This window comes from Geotrypetes seraphini, chromosome 2 (genome assembly GCF_902459505.1).
Source record: "Geotrypetes seraphini chromosome 2, aGeoSer1.1, whole genome shotgun sequence".
In the NCBI taxonomy this organism is placed as follows: domain Eukaryota; kingdom Metazoa; phylum Chordata; class Amphibia; order Gymnophiona; family Dermophiidae; genus Geotrypetes; species Geotrypetes seraphini.
Window position 1 is genome coordinate 353861428 of NC_047085.1, and position 19908 is coordinate 353881335.

The 19908-nt window shown below is 42.2% G+C and overlaps 1 protein-coding gene across 4 annotated transcripts in view; it reads right to left on the reverse strand.

Annotated features, from left to right (window-relative positions):
• The window catches only part of MYRIP (myosin VIIA and Rab interacting protein), a 438913-nt gene extending 422819 nt beyond the window's left edge, over window positions 1–16094 (reverse strand). The window contains exon 1 of one of the 4 annotated variants that reach the window (XM_033930406.1): window positions 15640–16094. The gene's annotated coding sequence lies outside the window, so the exon portion shown is untranslated. Of the gene's footprint in view, window positions 1–14805; window positions 15069–15332; window positions 15422–15628 lie in introns of those variants that run through there. The other 3 variants (XM_033930409.1, XM_033930410.1, XM_033930407.1) reach the window with 3 other exon arrangements.
• Between the last annotated feature and the right edge of the window lie 3814 nt (window positions 16095–19908).

Here is a 19908-nt window from a genome sequence, read left to right on the forward strand (position 1 = left end):
CGCGGTGCGGTCGATGCGAAACTTCTGGTTTCTTCAAGCAAGTCTGCTTGTGAGGCGTCCGCATCCGGGCTCCTTCGGTGACGTCACCCATATGTGAGAATAGGCTGCCTGCTTGTCCTGGAATAAGATCATTGTACAAGAAAAAAATAAGACCTACCCCGAAAATAAGACAGTCTTATATTAATTTGGGGTCCAAAAAACACACTAGGTTTTATTATTGGGGAAACACGGTAGCAAAGGACAAAGGCGCCTTAAAAGTAGTGCAGTAGCAGTGGTTTAAAGGAAAGTTCCTTTTAAAGCCCATATTACAAACCAGGACGGGACACACCCAAGCCCTGAAGAGCAGCAGATTGCAGCAATATCTGTTAGAACTGTTTGACATAAATCCAGGTGACAAAGCCACACAAGTACATGGACTCAGGTTTTGAGCCTGATTGGGCAGCAGTACTGTCAAAGTGCGCAGGAGAAGAAATTACCAGTGAAGTCTGATTATAACCTGGACAAAAGCTGTAAAACATTTTGTCATACTGATATGTTCTTGCCTTTTGGAGAAATAATGTGACAATATACATTCCAGTGCAGGACAAAGCACTTTCATAGACTTTGGTTCTTTTTGAAGCCCTATCCCTGAGGTGGACAATAAAGAACTTTTGTTTTGGATTTCACTTGTTTGGACTCTTATTTGGGTTTGCAAGCTCCCATTGGTCACTCCAGTTACTGCTTGGCTGGGATATGTTGAGGGCTGTGCTTTTTTTTTCTGGCTGACCCTTCACCCCGTTCATAAAAGTCCTTTATTCATCAAAAACTGAATGACTTGACATGTTTTGGCCAAAACTGCCTGCTTAAGGAGACTTATGAGTCTTGAAAATGAATTAATCGATCTTCAAAAGTGTGGACTTGTTAGATGATGAAATGTTATAGGGCCTTCTTAGTAATTCTGTATGCAAGGCAACAAACAGTCCTCAGCATACACACACTGAGGACTGTTTGTTGCCTTGCATACAGAATTACTAAGAAGGTCCTATAACATTTCATCGACTAACAAGTCCACACTTTTGAGGATCGATTAATTCATTTTCAAGACTCGTAAGACTCCTGAAGCAGGCCATTTTGGCCGAAACATGTACATGTTGAGTCATTGAGTTTTTGATGAATAAAGGACTTTTATGAACAAGTTGAACTCACCAGTCATTGTAGGACATTTCCACTCTATACCTTGCATCTTTGAGTTTTGTGGATTTGGTTCTCCTGTTTTTTTGTTCTGACCCTTCACCCCACCACAATACCCACATGATACTATATTGATTCTCTAGAAGGCTCTGTGCTCCTCAAGCCTTTCATAAAATCTCTGTCTAGCTCTACATGACCAGGCCTAAACATCTATTTATTCACTTACATGACTTACACAAAGTTATCCTCTATTAAATCTTCAAGATTAATTACACCTATTAAAGTGTGACTTTTATAGTATCCCCCATCGTATTGCAGGATTTTCAAAAGACTGACTACAAGCAATTGCAATATACCCTCCTACATTTTGCAAAATGTGTTAAATCCTGTCTGTAAATTCAAGCACTTAGGTTTTTGGGTTTTTTTTAACTTATGTATTAGCCATGCACACATCCTAGGAAATGTAGTTGAGTGTAGTAGTTATGCATCAGAAGGTATGATTCAAGAATTATAATAAGCATGGCATTATGATTCTGGCATACAGGCACATTAATTTTCTGTAGTTTCAAAAAGCCATAATGAACTGTGCATTATGTCGAAGTTAGTTTTCCAATTCAGCTCCTATTTATAAGTCATTACATTTGTAAATCTCTTTAGGTTGCCCACATTATTATACAATCAGCACTCCCTGGCTGAACTGTAGATTGCGCTCTAAATAAATCTGATATAATTATGCAGTCTTATCACATTTTCATGTCATGCTGTATAATTTCCAAATGACTGGGAAAGTTATGCTAACATTTGCATATAGGGGGTAATTTTATAACAGGGCAACTATGGCAAAGTTGGAAATGGCACCTGTTTTAAGCTTATTTCATAAATGTGGGAGCCTATCTGTTCTTTATAACAGAGGTACCCAGTAGTGCACAAATTTACACTTACTCCAAAGGTGGCAGTGAGAGGAAAGAGGGTTGGGAGTGTGTTTGTATTATGGAATTGGCAGTGCATGCTAGGGTGCCCTTGGGTGGAGGGGATTTGTATGCTGATGAAGGAAAGAGAAACAAAGATGATGGTGTATGCGCTAAGGAAAGGGGAATGAGAGAGAGAATTATGGTGAGATGTAAGGTATGGGGTGGATGGATGCTTAAATAAAAGTAAACCATTGAGGCTCAAACTCTGTTTATAAGCTGATCATGACACATGCATTCAATAGCAAATGTTCCAGAAAGCTGCAGGTATTCATCAAGGAGTTAAAAACATACTCAACAGGCTATGTTCCTAATAATCTACTAAAGCACTGAGAGCCAGATTCTCTAACATTTGCGCTAAAATCCGAAAGGCCACAGTCATGACCGTAAATGGAATGATTTGAAAAAGACAAGTCATTCTCTTAAAATCGCGCATGCAAATGAGGTTCACCTAGGATCGTTAAATTTACATGGGATGGATCGCTGATGATAGCGATCGGCACATGGGAAGAATTTAAAAAGGCAGGTCTGCTGGTCAGAGGGAGTTTGCATCCCTCTGTCTGGCCTTCGTGTGAAAGGTACGGGGCGGGGGGGGGGATGTTGGGGGGTTGGATAATTACTATGGCAGTGGGAGGGTGTGGGCATCCATCCTGCTGCTGGGATTGTTAGGTGTTTGGTTGTCAGAGAACCCCAGTGGCGGCGACAATCCCTTCTGCCAATTTTTTTTATTTGTGGGGGGGCGGGAGGTCTGAGCTGTCAAACCTTATTTTCCTGTCAGTGTCTTTTGTTATTGCATTGCTATACTAATATATTTATTCTTCTATATTATATATACATATATGTTTTTATATTACCAATAAATTGTAATATATTTCCAGAATGTGGTTCTTCTCTGCCTTTACTAACAAGGTTACACAAGTCCAAGGGACACTTAGGCGCATATCATCTTCTAGACAAGCCAGTTAGCCTATAACAAATCATTTGGGCTATTATACAAACCTAAAAGCGCCTACATAGGGTTTTTCATCTGGGAGATTTAGGCCTTCTTTTACTAAGGTGCGCTAACCGATTAGCGCACACTAATCGATTTAGCGCACTAATCGATTTAGCCTAAACACTAACATATGCATGTTAGTCTATGGACGCACTAGCGTTTAGCACACTCTAATTCAATTAAACATAGAAACATAGAAAAAAGCAGCAGAAAAGGGCTATAGCCCACCAAGTCTGCCCATTCCAAGTATCCCCCCCCCCCTGAATTCACTCCCTTAAAGATCCCACGTGAGTATCCCATTTTCTCTTAAAATCCGTCACGCTGCTGGCCTCAATCACCTGCTGTGGGAGTCTGTTCCAATGATCCACCACTCTTTCGGTGAAGAAGTACTTCCTGGAGTCGCCATGAAACTTCCCTCCTCTGATCTTCAGCAGATGCCCTCTGGTGGTTGAGGGTCCCATGAGCCAGAAGATATCATCTTCCGACTCTATACGTCCCGTGATGTACTTATATGTTTCAACCATGTCTCCCCATTCTCTTCTTTCCTCAAGTGAGTACAGTCTCAATTTTTTAGTCTTTCTTCATACGTGAGATCCTTGAGCCCCAAGACCATCCTGGTGGCCGTTCGCTGAACCAACTCGATCCTCAGCACGTCCTTTCGGTAGTGTGGTCTCCAAAACTGAACACAGTACTCCAAGTGAGGCCTCACCATGGATCTGTATAACGGCATCATGACTTCAGGACTCCTGCTGACGAAACCTCTGCGGATACATCCCATCATTTGTCTTGTTCTGGAGGAAGCCTTCTCCACTTGACTGGCAGCCTTCATGTCCTCGCTAATGATCACCCCTAGGTCTCGTTCCGCACGCATTAATCGGTTAGCATACTTTAGTAAAAGAGGGGGTTAGTTCTCTATAGATAAGTTTTCCTATATAATGGTTTCTCACCTGGATATTTTAGTTCTCCTTAGAATATACACCCATATGTCCATGCACCGACCATATAAACACCCTTCTAACAATTACATGCTAAGCCACTTAGCACATAATTATAGAATACGTTTATGTTTATTAAAATTTGGTATACCAATTGATCATACGACTGATCCATGCGGTTTACAATTACAAAAACATTTAGAATGAAAGAAAGGAACTCCCTATAAAAATAGGAAAGACCTACCATTAAGATATAAACATCAGCACACCAGCCAAGCAAACCATGCAAAAGGACCCAGAATACTAAGAACATAAGAATAGCCTTACTGGGTCAGACCAATGGTCCATCAAGCCCAGTAGCCCATTCTCACGGTGGCCAATCCAGGTCACTAGTACCTGGCCAAAACCAAAGAGTAGCAACATTCCATGCTACAGATCCAGGGCAAGCAGTGGCTACTCCCATGTCTTTCTCAATAATAATGTGTTCCACAGCTTAACTATTATCTGAGTGAAAAAATATTTCCTCCTATTGGTTTTAAACGTATTTCCCTATAACTTTATCGAGTGTCCCCTAGTCTTTGTAATTTTTGATGGAGTGAAATTTAAATAAAATTCTAGCCTGTAGTCGATATATCTCTAGGTAGAATGAAGATATCTGATTGCGTTTTTTCAAAGCGAAAATCAATCTCAGAGCTGTGTTTTGAACAGTCTGCCTTGCGGCACACCACATGGGGCTCCTTTTACTAAGGTGCGCTAGGGCTTTAACGTGTGGAATAGCACGCGCTACATTGCCAAGCACACTAGACCTTAATGCCAGCATTGAGCGGGCGTTAGTTCTAGAAGCGTATTGTGCGGTATAGCGCGTGGTAATTTCTTGCGTGAGCTAAAAACGCTAGCGCACCTTAGTAAAAGGAGCCCATGGATTTGACCAGGCTTTTGATAGTTCTCATTTAGTTTTAACACGGTATGTTCTGCAATGCAAAAAACACACCATTTTGAACATTCCAAGTCACACCCATTGATTTTAATATCTGCAGTAATATTGCATGATCTACCTAATCAAAAGCTGATGATAGGTCAAATTGAATAATTAACATCTTCCCACCTATACTCAACTGTTGTCTCACCATACCTAATAATGACCCTAATAGTGTGGTTTGTTCTGAATCCTGACTGAAGGCTGTGCAATAGATTATGATGTTCTAAATAGTGCGATAGGTGCAAAGCAGTCTAGCAGATGCCACCTATAGTGGCAGAATATTGCAGTCGCAGAGAGACTTTGCTTGGATAGCTTTAGAGGACAACCCATCTGTAAGGGCATTCATGTGTTTGAAAAGCCTCAGCAGCACTCCTGAGATGTTGCACAAATGAAGACACAGTGCTTCATCTGTTGTGTGATTTTGCACAGGACTTACTGAAGCCTATAGACACAGAATTCAGAGCTTGCATCCCAAAGAAATGTTCAACTGACTGTTTCTGAAAACAAAGATGTCTAGAAATTCCTCTGCTGCAATGAAGGGCATGCTTACCAATTCAAACTTGCCATGAGTTCATCCACAGCTTGTTCCTTGACTAGAACACCATTGATAGGTTTGAGGAGGAAGATGGAGAATGAAGGTGACAACAGTTTAGGAGAGAATTTTATAAACTGGCACTTTTAGGTGTTACAATGGGGTGCACTTAATGCCAATTCTATAATGGTTTCACAATGAGCCTAAACCATTAAAGAATACTACTTCAAACAACACCAGCCTGGCTTTCCACATGTTACATTTAACAAAAGCCATGGAAGATCCGGCCTTTTCTGTATCCTTGGATGCAGAGAAGGCCTTTGACCGTGTGGAGTGGACCTTCTTGTATCAAGCAACGGATTGGTTTGGTATTGGTTCCGGATTTATACAAATGATTCAAACCTTGTATAGTTCCCCTTCTGCCAGATTATATATTAATAATACTTTTTCAGAACGTTTTTGTCTGGAGAGGGGAGTTAGACAATGGTGTCCGTTATCTCCATTGCTTTTTGACATTGTACTGGAACCCTTGCTATTGGTTATTCAACAGGCAAAGAAGATACAGGGTATTCCTTATGTTGGCAAATTTTCTGGCTATAAAATAAATTGGAGTAAATCGGAGGTTCTTCCACTAAATGTACATTGTCCAAAAGGATTATTTGATACATTCCCTTTTCTTTGGAAGGAAGAGGGTGTAAAGTATTTAGGTATTTGGATACAGAAAATGTTGTAAGAGACGAAGAAAGTAAATGAAAAATCTTTATTGCTGAAGGTTACAGAAATGTGTGAGCAATGGAACCCTTTACATCTGTCTTGGTGGGGGAGTGTTCAAACAGTTAAGATGATGATTTTGTCAGTGTTTTTTCAGGGGTCCTTTTACAAGAAATTAAATTGTATTCTTACTAAATTTGTTTGGCTGGGTAAAGCTGTGAGAATTGCTTTAGTATCTTTACAAAAACCAATTGCAGCGGACTGGGGGGGGGGGGGCAAATTTTACCAATTTTTATAGGTACCATCAAGCCTATATAATGCATCAGGGTATGTATTGGATCCTCCTTGAGTTCATGGAAAATCTTCCAGATTGGTTATGGTTGGAATGGCAACTCCTGTCTCCATTGAGATTGTGTCACATTTTAAGTATCAAGTTACCTAGGATGTATAAGGACAATAGAATTTTATTAAACACTTGGCAGACATTAAAATTTATTAATAATTTATCACCTATTCCGATTCATAAATCCACCTGTCAGTCCCTTTGGCTGAACTCCAAGATTCAAATTGGCGGGTTTAAGATCCTCTGGAAATATTGGATGCAGGCAGGTATATGTACATTAGATGATGTGTTATCAGATGAAAAGCTGCTTGACTTTTCATGACTGCAACAAACATTTGGTATTGCTAAGTCTCAAAACTATAGGTGGTTGCAGTTGAAGCAAGCCATTCAGAAGGGGTTCCCTGATTGGTGAAATCTTAAAAATCAGTATAGTTTGCCGATCCTATGCTTCCAGACATATTTCCTATGGCATTAATCTTCCCAGTGGTACAAATTAATATCTGAATTTTTTAATAAGAAACCAAAGACTGGACTTCGTGACATTTGTAGCATTGATATAAAGCAGCAGATTTCTGCGTCTCAATGGCCACAAATTTGGACTTGGAGGATGATATGTACAGCGTCTGCATCTATGAGACAAATATGGGTTTTCTTGTTACATAGATCTTTTTGGACCCCTGTTTGATTACAGAAATCAGATAGTTCCAAGTCTAATAGATGTTGGCACTATCATCTCGATGTAGTGACATTGGATCATCTACTGTACTATTGTCCGTTGATACTTAAGTTTTGGAGATCCATTTGGGATCAAGTGAATGAAGTATTGGAAAATCCAGTGGCATTGACGTATGATTCCGTGCTATTTGGCATGTTAATGAGGGCTAAAAGCCCAATATCTTCTCATAATAACAGGGGTTGCCATACAAATTATTTTGAAGAACTTGAAAAATTGGGACAGGTTAAATTATAATTTCTGGTGGGAATCTCTATTCCACACTTTTAAACTGGAACGTATGATGGCCATACAACAGGGACATTATAGAAAATATATGGATATTTGGGAACCATTGACAAAATTCTGTAAGGAATGATAATTGATCTTAATTTTGGCCCTTTGAGTATACACATCCAGGGTGGGTGAGAGGAGGCTGGGAATGCACTACTATTTTAAATTGGAAAAGGTTATTGAAAGAATCCATGTATTTGTGTTTTTCTTGTTAGTCATTGGGTGGGTGGGAGGGATAAAATGGTTGCTCATGTATGTCAGTAAGAATAATGTGCTTTAAAAAAATAAAAAAAATAAAAAAGACTACTACTATTAGGCCATATTGCATGCCAAAAGTTACATTCACCCACGTACAGGAGCTCAATGGCTGGCTTAAGCTGGTGTGCCTAAGTACACCATACAACACGCACAACTGATAGTATTCTATGAGTTTTGCATATCACTTGGCAACACATCTGTGACACTCCCATGCTGTTCTCACATGTACACCCCCTTTGCGCACTAACGAGCTCATTTTCAAAACAGTAAAACAGCCAACAAGCAGCATAAACTGGCATTTGTCTTAATTGCCAAAATGTCCAAGTGCCGATTTTCAAAACTGACTTTCTGGACATCTTTCTAAGCTTCCTAGTCACTGTGCATCCAAAATTCAAGAGGGACATGTTGGAGGCATGTTATGGGCAGGCCCTGGGTGTGCTTAGACTTGAACATCTTGCAGTGATAATTAACTGAAAGTTTCTAAAAACATCCAGGATGGAACTTAGACATCCAGAGCTAGACCTGTTTTAAAAGTATATAAGTGCTACAAAGATACTCAAACTGACAAGAGGACTACTGGAGGGATTAAGTAATGACCCACCACACTCCCCTAGTGGTCACTGACCCCATCCCACCCCTCAAAAATCTGAATGAAACAGTACATACTTGTCTCTAAAACAGCAGCACCTGGTATGGGAAATCCTAGCAGGTGCCTTAAGTAGCCTGGTGGATGAGCTAATGAGCCATTAAAAAGAAGACCCAGGTCCATAAGCCACTCTATCCCCTACATTTATGATGGAAAGTATGAGCCCACCGAAACTACTACTTTACTGCCATATAGGTGCCACCTACAACCATCAGGGTTACAGGAGTGGTAGACAGGTGGGTAGGATAGGTATTGGGGAAGTTTTGGAGGGCTCACCATATATTATAAAGGGGTTATGGTGAGATGTACTTCTACCACCCTTTATATGAAGTTCACTGCAATGCCCTCTAAGGTGCCCCCTGCTCTGTTGGCATGTCTGTGTGGCCACTCCCATGTCCAAATGGTCTGGATATGGACATTTTGAACTTACAGGATGTCCAGTGCAGTACTTGGAGAGAACCCCCAGGAAAGAGGCTTGGGAATACTGGTCGACAAGTCGATGAAGCCATCCGCGCAATGCGCAGCGGTGGAGAAAAGGGCAAACAGAATGCTAGGAATGATAAAGAAGGGGATCACGAACATATCAGAGAAGGTTATCATGGCACTGTACTGGGCCATGGTATGCCCTCATCTGGAATGCTGCGTCCAGCACTGGTCACCGTACATGAAGAAGGACACGGTACTACTCGAAAGGGTCCAGAGAAGAGCGACTAAAATGGTTAAGGGGCTGGAGGAGTTGCCGTACAGTGAGAGATTAGAGAAACTGGGCTTCTTCTCCCTTAAAAAGAGGAGACTGAGAGGGGACATGATCAAAACATTCAAGATAATGAAGGGAATAGACTTAGTAGATAAAGACAGGTTGTTCACCCTCTCCAAGGCAGAGAAAATGAGAGGGCACTCTCTAAAGTTAAAAGGGGATAGATTCCATACAAATGTAAGGAAGTTCTTCTTCACCCAGAGAGTTGTAGAAAACTGGAACACTCTTCCGGAGGCTGTTATAGGGGGAAAACACCCTCCAGGCATTCAAGACAAAGTTAGAAAAGTTCCTGCTGAACCGGAACGTACGCAGGTAAGGCTAGTCTCAGTTAGGGCACTGGTCTGACCCAGCAGCGGCAATTCTTATGTTCTTATGAACGTTTTTGTGGTTGAAAATGACCAAAAAAGTTACGAATTCTAATGTTGGACAAAGTTGTCTAAATAGGCAATTTTGAAAAAAAAGAAAATGGTCATCTAGTAGTTTTGAAAATGGATGATTCCCCATCTTGACTTTTGAGAGTCTTGCGTGAAACATCCAAAGTTGGACTTAGAGAGCCTATCAAAAATGCCATCTAAGTAATTTTGGCACACTGGTTATAGAACAGTACCTAACACTTATGTACTTAACTGCCAATTTCTAGTGCCAATCATATCCATGTGTTAGTATTCTATAACTTATGCACCAGTTTATGGAATTGTGTTTCACGTATTTTTGAAGAGTAGAGTTTTTGTTTCTTTTTTTAAAGTTTTGTAGTCTGTGGTTGAAGTCAACAGATTGGTGAGTTGTCGGTCCAGTTTTGTTGCTCTGGTGGCCAGTAGGTCGTCATATATTTTTTTTTCGTTTGACATTTTTGGTTGGCGGGTGTGTGAATATTGTGTGGGTTCTCCGGTGTCTGTTTGAGGTGGAATGAGTTAGTCGATTGTTCTAGTAGGTAGGGCTGTTTCCGTTTATAGCTTTGAATCTAATTTCTGTAACCGAACTGGGGTCCAAACGCTCTATGTAACAAAAAAAACAATCTTTAGGGCTAGATAATTTGGTACAATCTTGTGGTTTAAAGGATATTTGTCGAATTCTTCATTTTAATGATTGGGAATTTTCTTTCTGCTCCCATGTACATAAATCATTTTTTAGAATAGACTATATATTTGTATCAGATCATTTATTACAGCAGGTTACAAAGGCCTCCATAGATCCAATCATTTTGTCAGATCATGGTGGAATTTGGATTGAATTGAAAATGGATGAACAAGATTATAGTAGACCTGTCTGGAGATTCAATAATACATTGCTTGCAGATTACAACTTTATTGAGGAATTTCAATCAAAAATTACTGAATACTTTCATTTAAATGCCTCAGATGAAGTCTCTTTGGAAACCTTATGAGATGCTTTTAAAGCTACTATGAGAGGGCAAATAATCTCATATTCGGCACATGTTAGGAAACAGCTCAATAAAGAATTTTCTACTTTGGAACAAAATATTAAAGAATTAGAGGCATAATTGGCCCTGAAAACCCAACTACTCTGCAGGCCCTCTTAAAAGATAAATATAAGTACAATGAGCTTTCCTCTCAAATGGCTAGGAAAGAGCTGTTCTCTCAGCAAGCTCTGTATTATGGAAATTCGAATAAAGCGGGAAGAGTATTAGCTAATTATCTTAAAGCTAAAAAAAGGAAAGTAAAAATAGTGGCTATCACAGATGAGAATGGGGAGACTCAGTCTCAAATTGGAATTATCTTAAAACAATTTTTGAAGTATTATAAAGCTTTGTATTCTTCCGTGCCTTATTCAAATAAAGAAGTAGAGGCTTTAGAATTTTTAAAATTGATTAAGGGACCAAAAATTCCTGAGCATATAAAAGGATGTCTTGAGGAGCCTATATTGCTGAAAGAATTAAAAACAGTGTTGAAGTCCCTTAGAGTTGGATCCGCTCCAGGTGGTGATGGTTTCACTGTAGAGTTTTACAAAGCATTTCAAAGCAAAACACAAAACTTATTGTACTTCTTCAACTAATTTTAGAAAAAGAAGCCTGAATGCTTTACAGGTTAAGGAAGGAGAATTTATGGGCCAGAGGGAAAAGCCTGCATGCACAGTCAATTTAAAATCGCATTTACAAATTAACATTTTTTATTAGAATGTAGATTAAACAGTTCTCTTGTTTTCGATGGTACTCTTGTGTCTCCTCTGTGCCTCAAAAAATAGATGAATAACAGCCTCACACACAAAAAAGAAAACGTGATATGAAAACCAAACACAAGAGAAAACTAAGCAACACTGAGGGCTCCTTCTACAAAAGCGCGTTAGCGGTTTGACGCGCGTAATAGTGCGCGCTAAACCGCCAGACGCGCTAGCTGCTACCGCCTCCTCTTGAGCAGGCGGTAGTTTTAGGCCAGTGCGGGGGTTAGCGCGTGATGAAAAGTCGCTTGCGTTAACCCCGCTAGCGCGCCTTTGTAAAAGGAGCCCTGAGTTTCCTACCTAATGTAACATAATCGGACCGTCTTAAATGGTTCAAGTCGTTGTGCTGTCCTGGAAATTGTCCACAAAGTGTTCTGCATTGCTTTGTTAACCCCTGTCAAATATCGTTCACTGAACATTCCAAGGGGGAAAGGGGAGGGACTCATCTCTTCATGAGGATCCTGTATTTTGTGTGTCCTCTCATTTTCATAGCAGTTCTATAAAGGGGCACCACCTAAACAGGATAGTAGGCACCCACTTTCCTTTCCAGAATACTAATATAACCAGGTATATAGGCATGTATGTGGTTAGATGTAAGCACTTATGCCAGCTACAGACCTGGTGTTTTTGTGCCTAAATGCCTGAGATGTGCACATAACACATGTATTCTATAAATTACTGTACCTGCATGAGTCTAGCCTGCATTCCACCCACACTGTACTCATATGGATACCCACGTGTAAAATGAGACACTATAGCATGCCAGCAGCGCATATTAAATGCCAAGCTGCACATTTTATTCCTAAGGGCAGCTCAGCAGTGCACCTTTGCAAAAGCCCGCCTCTGTAAGGTATGTACCGTGCTTTATGTATGAAATTGCCTCCTTTGTGCTATTTACATAAAGAAGTGCCGATAAATGGCCTTACCCTTAATCCAACTTTTTCCTATTTTATGCCATGGGCAAACAAATGATTCTGTAGTAAGTCACTAAGGCTCTGTCCGGGAGGTGCCTTGCAGGATGCAGTTTGCTGCAATATAACCCCTTTTTTACAAAGGGGCGCTAAGCTTTTTAGCGCACGCTAAACGCTAACGCATGCATGTTATCCTATGGACGCATTAGAGGTTAGCGCATGCGTTGGTTTAGCGCAGGCTAAATCCGCGGTAAAACGCTTAGCGCACCTGTGTAAAAGAAGGCCAGAGTGGCCTGTGCTGTCTAAAACTTACAGCCCCTTTTTTACAGGTCTGACCAAACTAGATAATATCTTAAATACCAACAGCTGTAATACTGCTAAAGCAGGGGTAGGGAACTCCGGTCCTCGAGAGCCGTATTCCAGTCGGGTTTTCAGGGTTTCCCCAATGAATATGCATTGAAAGCAGTGCATGCAAATAGATCTCATGCATATTCGTTGGGGAAATCCTGAAAACCCGACTGGAATACGGCTCTCGAGGACCGGAGTTCCCTACCCCTGTTCTAAAGGAATGCAATGCAGTGATTTGAATACTGAAACTGGAAAAGCCAATGCAAAGTTAACTATGTGCCATTTTAGTTTGGATAGATGCCATTTTATAAATTCTGGAATAATGTGTTTGATGGGGGTGGGTGGGGGGGGGGGCCTGCAAGATTCTTAGGACCTCACTATAGGAGGCGTGGTTTAGTGGTTATAGCTGCTGCCTCAGCACCTAAAGGTTGTGGGCTTAATCCTAGCACTGCTGCCTGTGACCTGGGCAAGTCACTTAGGGCTCCTTTAATCAAGCCGCGCTAGCAGTTTAACGCCCGTAATAGCGCACATTAAATTGCCGGCCGCGCTAGCCGCCAACGCCTGCCTTGAGCAGGTGGTAGTTTTTTTGGCCGGCGCAGGGGTGAGCGCGTGATTATAAGTCGTGCGCGCTAACCCCGCTAGCGTGGCTTGATAAAAGGAGCCCTTGATCTCCATTGCCCCAGGTAACATAAGAACATAAGAACATAAGTAGTCGCCTCCGCCGGGGCAGACCAGAGGTCCATCCCGCCCAGCGGTCCGCTCACGCGGCGGCCCATCAGGCATATTGCCTGAGCAGCGGTCCCTGACTAATTTTATACCTACCTCTACACTTATCTCTAAACCTTCCACTACTCTTATCTGTACCCCTCAATCCCTTTGTCCTCCAGGAACCTATCCAGGTCTTCCTTGAAACCCTGTACTGTGCTATTTCCTATCATAGGTACCATAATTAGATGTGAATGCATCAGGTTAGATAGGGGAAATACCTAATTACTATTCAATGTAAACAGCTTAGGTCACAGGGGTCTCAAAGTCCCTCCTCGAGGGCCGCAATCCAGTCGGGTTTTCAGGATTTCCCCAATGAATATGCATGAGATCTATGTGCCTACACTGCTTTCAATGCATATTCATTGGGGAAATCCTGAAAACCCGACTGGATTGCGGCCCTCAAGGAGGGACTTTGAGATCCAAGGCTTAGGATATAAGTGGTATATAAGAAATAATAAATTAATTAAGAGTATAAAGCATTATGCTTTTTTCTATAGTTTATTACTCTTCTAAACATACAAGTGCACATTGCAGGAGGCCACCCATATACTGCAAATGGAAAGAAAATCCAATGCCACTGAGAATGCACTGGAGTACACTGGCCTCCCAAAACATTTTTCTTAAGTTCCTAGCAGAGTTGGAAGCCATTGACAAAATATTGCAAAGAGTGATTATTGGTTTTGCCCCTTGATCATGCACATCCAGGGTGGATGGGTGGGAGGGGGGGGGGGAGGTGGAAAATATTTTTAATCTTTAATCTGAGTGCAATTTTTTAATATGAAGATGGGGGGGTGATATATATATTTGTCATAGATTACAATTTTGATTGAATTTAAGTGCTATTATAGTGTAGTATGATTGTATAATATGTTGCACTTGTTTTTTTGGCTTCAAAATGAATAAAGATATTAAAAATAAAAAAGTTCATAGCAGACATTTGTTACTAAACCATGCCTACAATTACATGCTCAGAAACACACTAATATTATGGGAAGATCTTCCTGTAGTTGCAATATGTTCTATTTTCATTCGAAACCTGTAACAGCACTGCACAGACCATATACCTGACACCTGCATAGACATTCTTAAGCAAAACCAAAGACTACAAAGCACGGCGTGAGCAAGTTAAAATTTAAAAACAGCACATAATAAAACACATAGAAACAGACGTGAGAGACCATCCTATATGTTAAAAAAAAAAACAACAACCCTGTGACGCGGAAAGGTGGAGATCTGTGCAAAGGGATAACATAAGTTCACTAGATCTGACAGCAGCTGCCATCGTGTGTACACAGTGCACGTACCCAGAACTGTATTTAAAGGAAACGAGTCACAACGTGCACACCCCAAGGTTGCAGTAGGTCTTACACCGGAATTACCCAAAGTGCCATACAACTGGCTTGACCATCCGCTCGCATAGCTGTGATTCAGAGCAATTTATTTCCGCGCACAGTACGTCTGGTGACGCCAACACCCAACAAGCAAACGACTTGACTCCCCGCTGTATGAGAGAATCTTAACTGCGACCAGCCACCTCAGGCAGGCTTGGGAATTGTAGCTTTAACCTTTAGAATACATGCAAACGAAGTTGGAAATCACCACTCGGCGTCTCTTATCAATTAATCTTTATCACCTTTATTCTTCTTCTGGGGGGGGGGGGGGGAGAGGTCTATCCAAATATAATTGGTATTCCAACGCCATGTGTCAAATACAAGGCGGTGCGTTATAAGTCCCAACGCCCGCGCATGGATCTGGACCTGGCAATTGACATTCCAGGAAGGGGACGGGAAATGTGCATCCCCCCATCCCCCTCACACCCCTGTTGTTATACCTTGGAGTATTGGTTGGGTTTTTCTTCTTATTTCTCGGTGGCTACAGGGTCCTGTGTGCTAAACTCCCTTCCCTCTCAGGCATGAAGCGTCTGATCGGTGCTGCTAACACTGAACACATTGTCCAGGTCTAAAACGCCCAAAGATATAGATATATAAACGCGCGACCTGCAGTCTGGACAAACATTAGGAACCCGCAACCCTGGAAATAAAGCAGCAATGCCAGACATTCCCTGCCCAGCCTGTCATGCCGTTCCCTGCTGGCACCGAAGACAAGAGGAAAAAAAACAATACGAACCATCTACTTACGCTTCCAAAAAAAAAGAGGCGAGAAGCAGCAAACTAGAAGCTGACCGAGCAACTTGAACTGATCAGACCGGGAGCTCGCCTTGATCCAGTCACCGGGTGAAGTCCAGTTCCAGTCTCTACCCAACGTGCAAGAGCTTGCTTTCGCGGTCGTGAAAGGCGACCTGCAACGACCGAACAGCAGTCACGAGAAACAGTAGCCGCCTTTTTTTGCGGCAGCTCAGTGGTGAGGCGCAGAGAGAGAGAGAGAGAGACAGCTCCGCACGTCCGCAGCAGCAGCAGCTCCTCCGCTGCCTCTACCCCGCGCCGCGAGCCCCACTGCGGCCACCTGGCCGGCTGCAGACAGCCAATCAGCGGGCGCTACTACGGGCGCGCGCCACTGGCCGGCACTTCAGCGGCACGCGCTTCCCCTACCCGGAGCAGGTATGCTGCGGAGAGAGGGCGAGAAACGATCGGTTCCTGTTGAGATCTCGCCTAGCCAAAAGGAAATCCTTTCCAGTGCATTGCAACGGTGCAATATATTGTCTTGCACTAAGATCCCACGTAATGCTTTTACTGTTTCGTATAACATGAATACAGTAAGTTGTGTGGGCTGGGGTGGTTGTTTAAGTAGGTGGTGCACACCAGAAAATGTGCTGCTGTCAAGTGATTCAAAAACAAATTAACTGCATGCACAGGTTTTTTTTTTTTTCAAAAATTTAATTTAATGAGGGGGTGATGAGCTTCTAAGCTCGTATTACACACAAGTGTGTATTTATTTATTGGGACCTATTAATTGCCCTTATGAAGAGATTCACCTAACTATGAACTATAGCTGTGAGAAATGTAGCCCAGGGAAACTGCCAGGAAGAAGGTGTACTGGCAAAGGCTAGGTGCCAAATTTGTATCACAGTCTTACTAGTTTTGTAAATGCCCCCTCTCCTGCCCAATATAACAAGATGCCTGATGCTCATTTCCTACTATTAGAATAAGTCTAACTGGATTCTATCCTAAAGCCCATTCCTCTGCCCCCTCCAAATTAAATAGGAAAATCGCTAGTGAAATGTGAGGCTCATTGTATTTACATCCTGACAGCAGTGGGCAAAATAGCAATAGACAAGAATCTCTTATGATGGGAAAAGGGATTGCCTGTGTCCTAGAAATTCCCTGTGTCCTAGGGAATTTGTGGAAAAAGTGGGATCTGAAACCTGGCTTTCTTACCTCTCTTTTGCTTTAACCAAACAAACCAAAACCCCCAAAAGTAATACTACTAATAATAGCAAAACTAATTTTAAAAAAAATAGGCTGTGTACTGCAGAATATGTAAGTAAAGAGCTGTGATATATTTGGTGTCAGTACTTCTAAAATATATTTTAAAAAATAAATTAAAATGTTACACACTAGTCCAAAGGTGTATCTATATACAGTTATAGATAGAGAGATAGATAAAACGTATTAGCATGTATTAACCGCCTTTATAAAGAGATTCATCCAATGTAGTGTACAGCAGATACAGTTTAACATAAAACTTACAATTTTGCTAATAGCATAACAATAGTCAATTGAGGGGTAGCCAAGATGGCGGCGGTGTGTGAGCTGTGAGTGAGACACAGTTAAGAGCCGACAACTGCTGGAGTTCCTCATTACCTGGCGATTGCAGAGAATTTTTCCAGCGCTTCCCGCCATGCCGCATACAAAGAAGAAGGGGGTGATTAGAGCCGCATCCTCGCCGGCACTAACGTCCACCCCAGCCCAGCAGACTGTCAATCGCTTCTTCCCAGCTCTATCTACGACGATGCAAGCAATCGGAGGTTTGGACATCCTAGCGTTGGATATAGGCAAGGGAGATCCTATTGCCCTTTCGGGCCTTGAAACATCTCTCTCACCTCTGCCCTCCCATAACCCTCCGTGTCCAGCTGTAAGCGGGGAGAGCTGTGATCCAGGAAGTGGATATACGGAGTCTCCCAGCGAGGGCACAGCGTCAACGGAAGAACAGCTGATGGTTACAACCAAGAGAACTGAGGAAGTATCAGCTCCCATGGAGGCATCCCTGAATGATATCTGGCGGCTGCTACAACGAATGGAGACTAAAATGACTAAGACCACAGAGGAGGTAACTAATATTACAACCAAACTCGATACTTTAACTAAGACTGTGGATTTAATGAAAACAAAGTTTACAGACCAAGCCAGGCAAACACAGGAAGAGATAACACATTTACAACAGTTTGAAGCAGCTACAATTAAGGATAATACCTTGATCCATAGGAAATTTGAACAGATAGAAAATTATAATCGTCGGCTAAATCTTCGTTTTCTGAATTTTCCTTTGGCTCCAGGTGTTTTACCTATTGATTATCTTAAGAGGTATCTATCTGAGAATTTAAAAATTTCCCTTAATAATATTCCTCCAATTAATAAACTATATTACCTGCCAAATAGAAAGGATGTACAAAAGGATTTAGGGAAAAAGCATGGTCAAGGGACTCAGATTGATTTTGATAATGTGTCCTTACTTCTTGAACAAACTTTAACAGCTGACACAGAAAGAGCTACTCTTTTGGTGTCCTTTGTTTTTGAACAAGACGCCAATATGATTTTGAAACTATACTTTAAAAATTGTCAGAAATTATTTGGAGGTCAGAAAGTATGGATATATCCAGTGGCATACCTAGTATATGTGACACATGGGGCCCATCATTTTTTTGACCCCCACCCCCCCATCTGTACGAAAAACATGATTTTTAGTAACAAGCCACATGTCATACATGAGTACCTAGGAAAAGGCTGCATCTTACATACTACAGTGAACAGTACAACATCAATATACCCATTGTAAAACTAAACAAGCCAGACTAGTACAGATCAATCCTGCAGTCAATCCTAACAAAAAGCCATGTCTTTCGAACACACAGAACACAGAAAACACCTTCGCCTAGTATGGAATATGTCATCACAAACTAACCCCTCCCTCTTTTACAAAACTGTAGTGTGGATTTTAGCCACGGTGGTAACAGCTCTGACGCTCATAGAATTCTGAGCATCAGAGCTGCTACCACCAAGGCTGGCGCTAAAAAACGCTCCACAGTTTTGAAAAGGGAGGATAAAATAGAACTACATAGACAAAGGTTAAATTGAACCAGTAAGAAGCTGGACTCTGTATACAGTGCACCACAGAAACAGTGACACATGTCTCCTAAAGCAATAAATAAATTGAAAATTTTTTTCTACCTTTGTCTTCTGTGTTTTCTGCTTTCCTCATCTTCTTGTAACTCTCTTCCTTCCATCCACTGTCTTCCGTCTCTCCTCCCCTGTATGGCATCTTCTCTACTTCTATGCCCCTTCCAGAAACTGTATGCCTCCCCCTTCCATCTCTCCTTTCACCCCCATTGGTCTGGCATCTCTCTCCTCTCCTTCCCTCTCCCACACCTCTCCTCTGCAATCCCTTTCCCTTTTTTCCCTCATTTTCCTTTTCAATTTATTTTCTGCATCTGTCTAGATCAGGGGTGCCCAATAGGTCGATCGCGATAAACCGGTAGATCGCCAAGGCAAAGTGATAGACTCACTTTGCCTTGGCGATCTACCGGGCCGATCAGCCTTCTTCTCCCCGTCGGAAGCAGTGGAAAGCTCAGGAGAACGGTACTTTCCCCACCTCATTTTCTGTCCTCTCCCCCTTCACATTACATCCCTTCTACATCTACTCTCAGGCACCCAAAAAGTCTCAGTAGGTTTTTGAACTTATACATAGAAAAAGGGAAAATGGTGAAAAATAAGGGATCTGGCCAATTGGAATCTTAGGCCACTCCCAGTGCATCCCAGATTCCCAGTGCAGACCTAAGATTCCAAGAGGGACCTAAGATTCTGGAAGGGCCTTCAGCACCTAAGCCAATCAGGGCTTAAAGCCCCTCCCCAGTGCATCTCACAATGCACCAGGAAGGGGCAGGCCCACCATTCGTGTGAAAACGGGCCAGCCAGCTGGAGGCAGAAAGGATGTCTCCAGCCAGCCAGCATTATAAGGTAGTGGGGGATTTGGGGGGTTGAGGGGGGTCCGTGAGGGTGGGCTGAGGGGGGTCTGGCAGGGGGGGGGGTGACTTTCCAGGGTGGGGGATGTCAGCGATGTTCAGGGGGAGGTTCTGACAGGAGGGACTGGGCATCCCTTCTTCCGGCAATGTTCGGGAGGGGTGGAGGTTGGTTCCAGCAGGAGAGACTGGGCATCCCTCCTGCCAGTAGTCTTTGCGGGTGTGGGGGATGGGTTTCCGCTAAAGTTATCACGGCAAGGAGATCCCTTGCTGT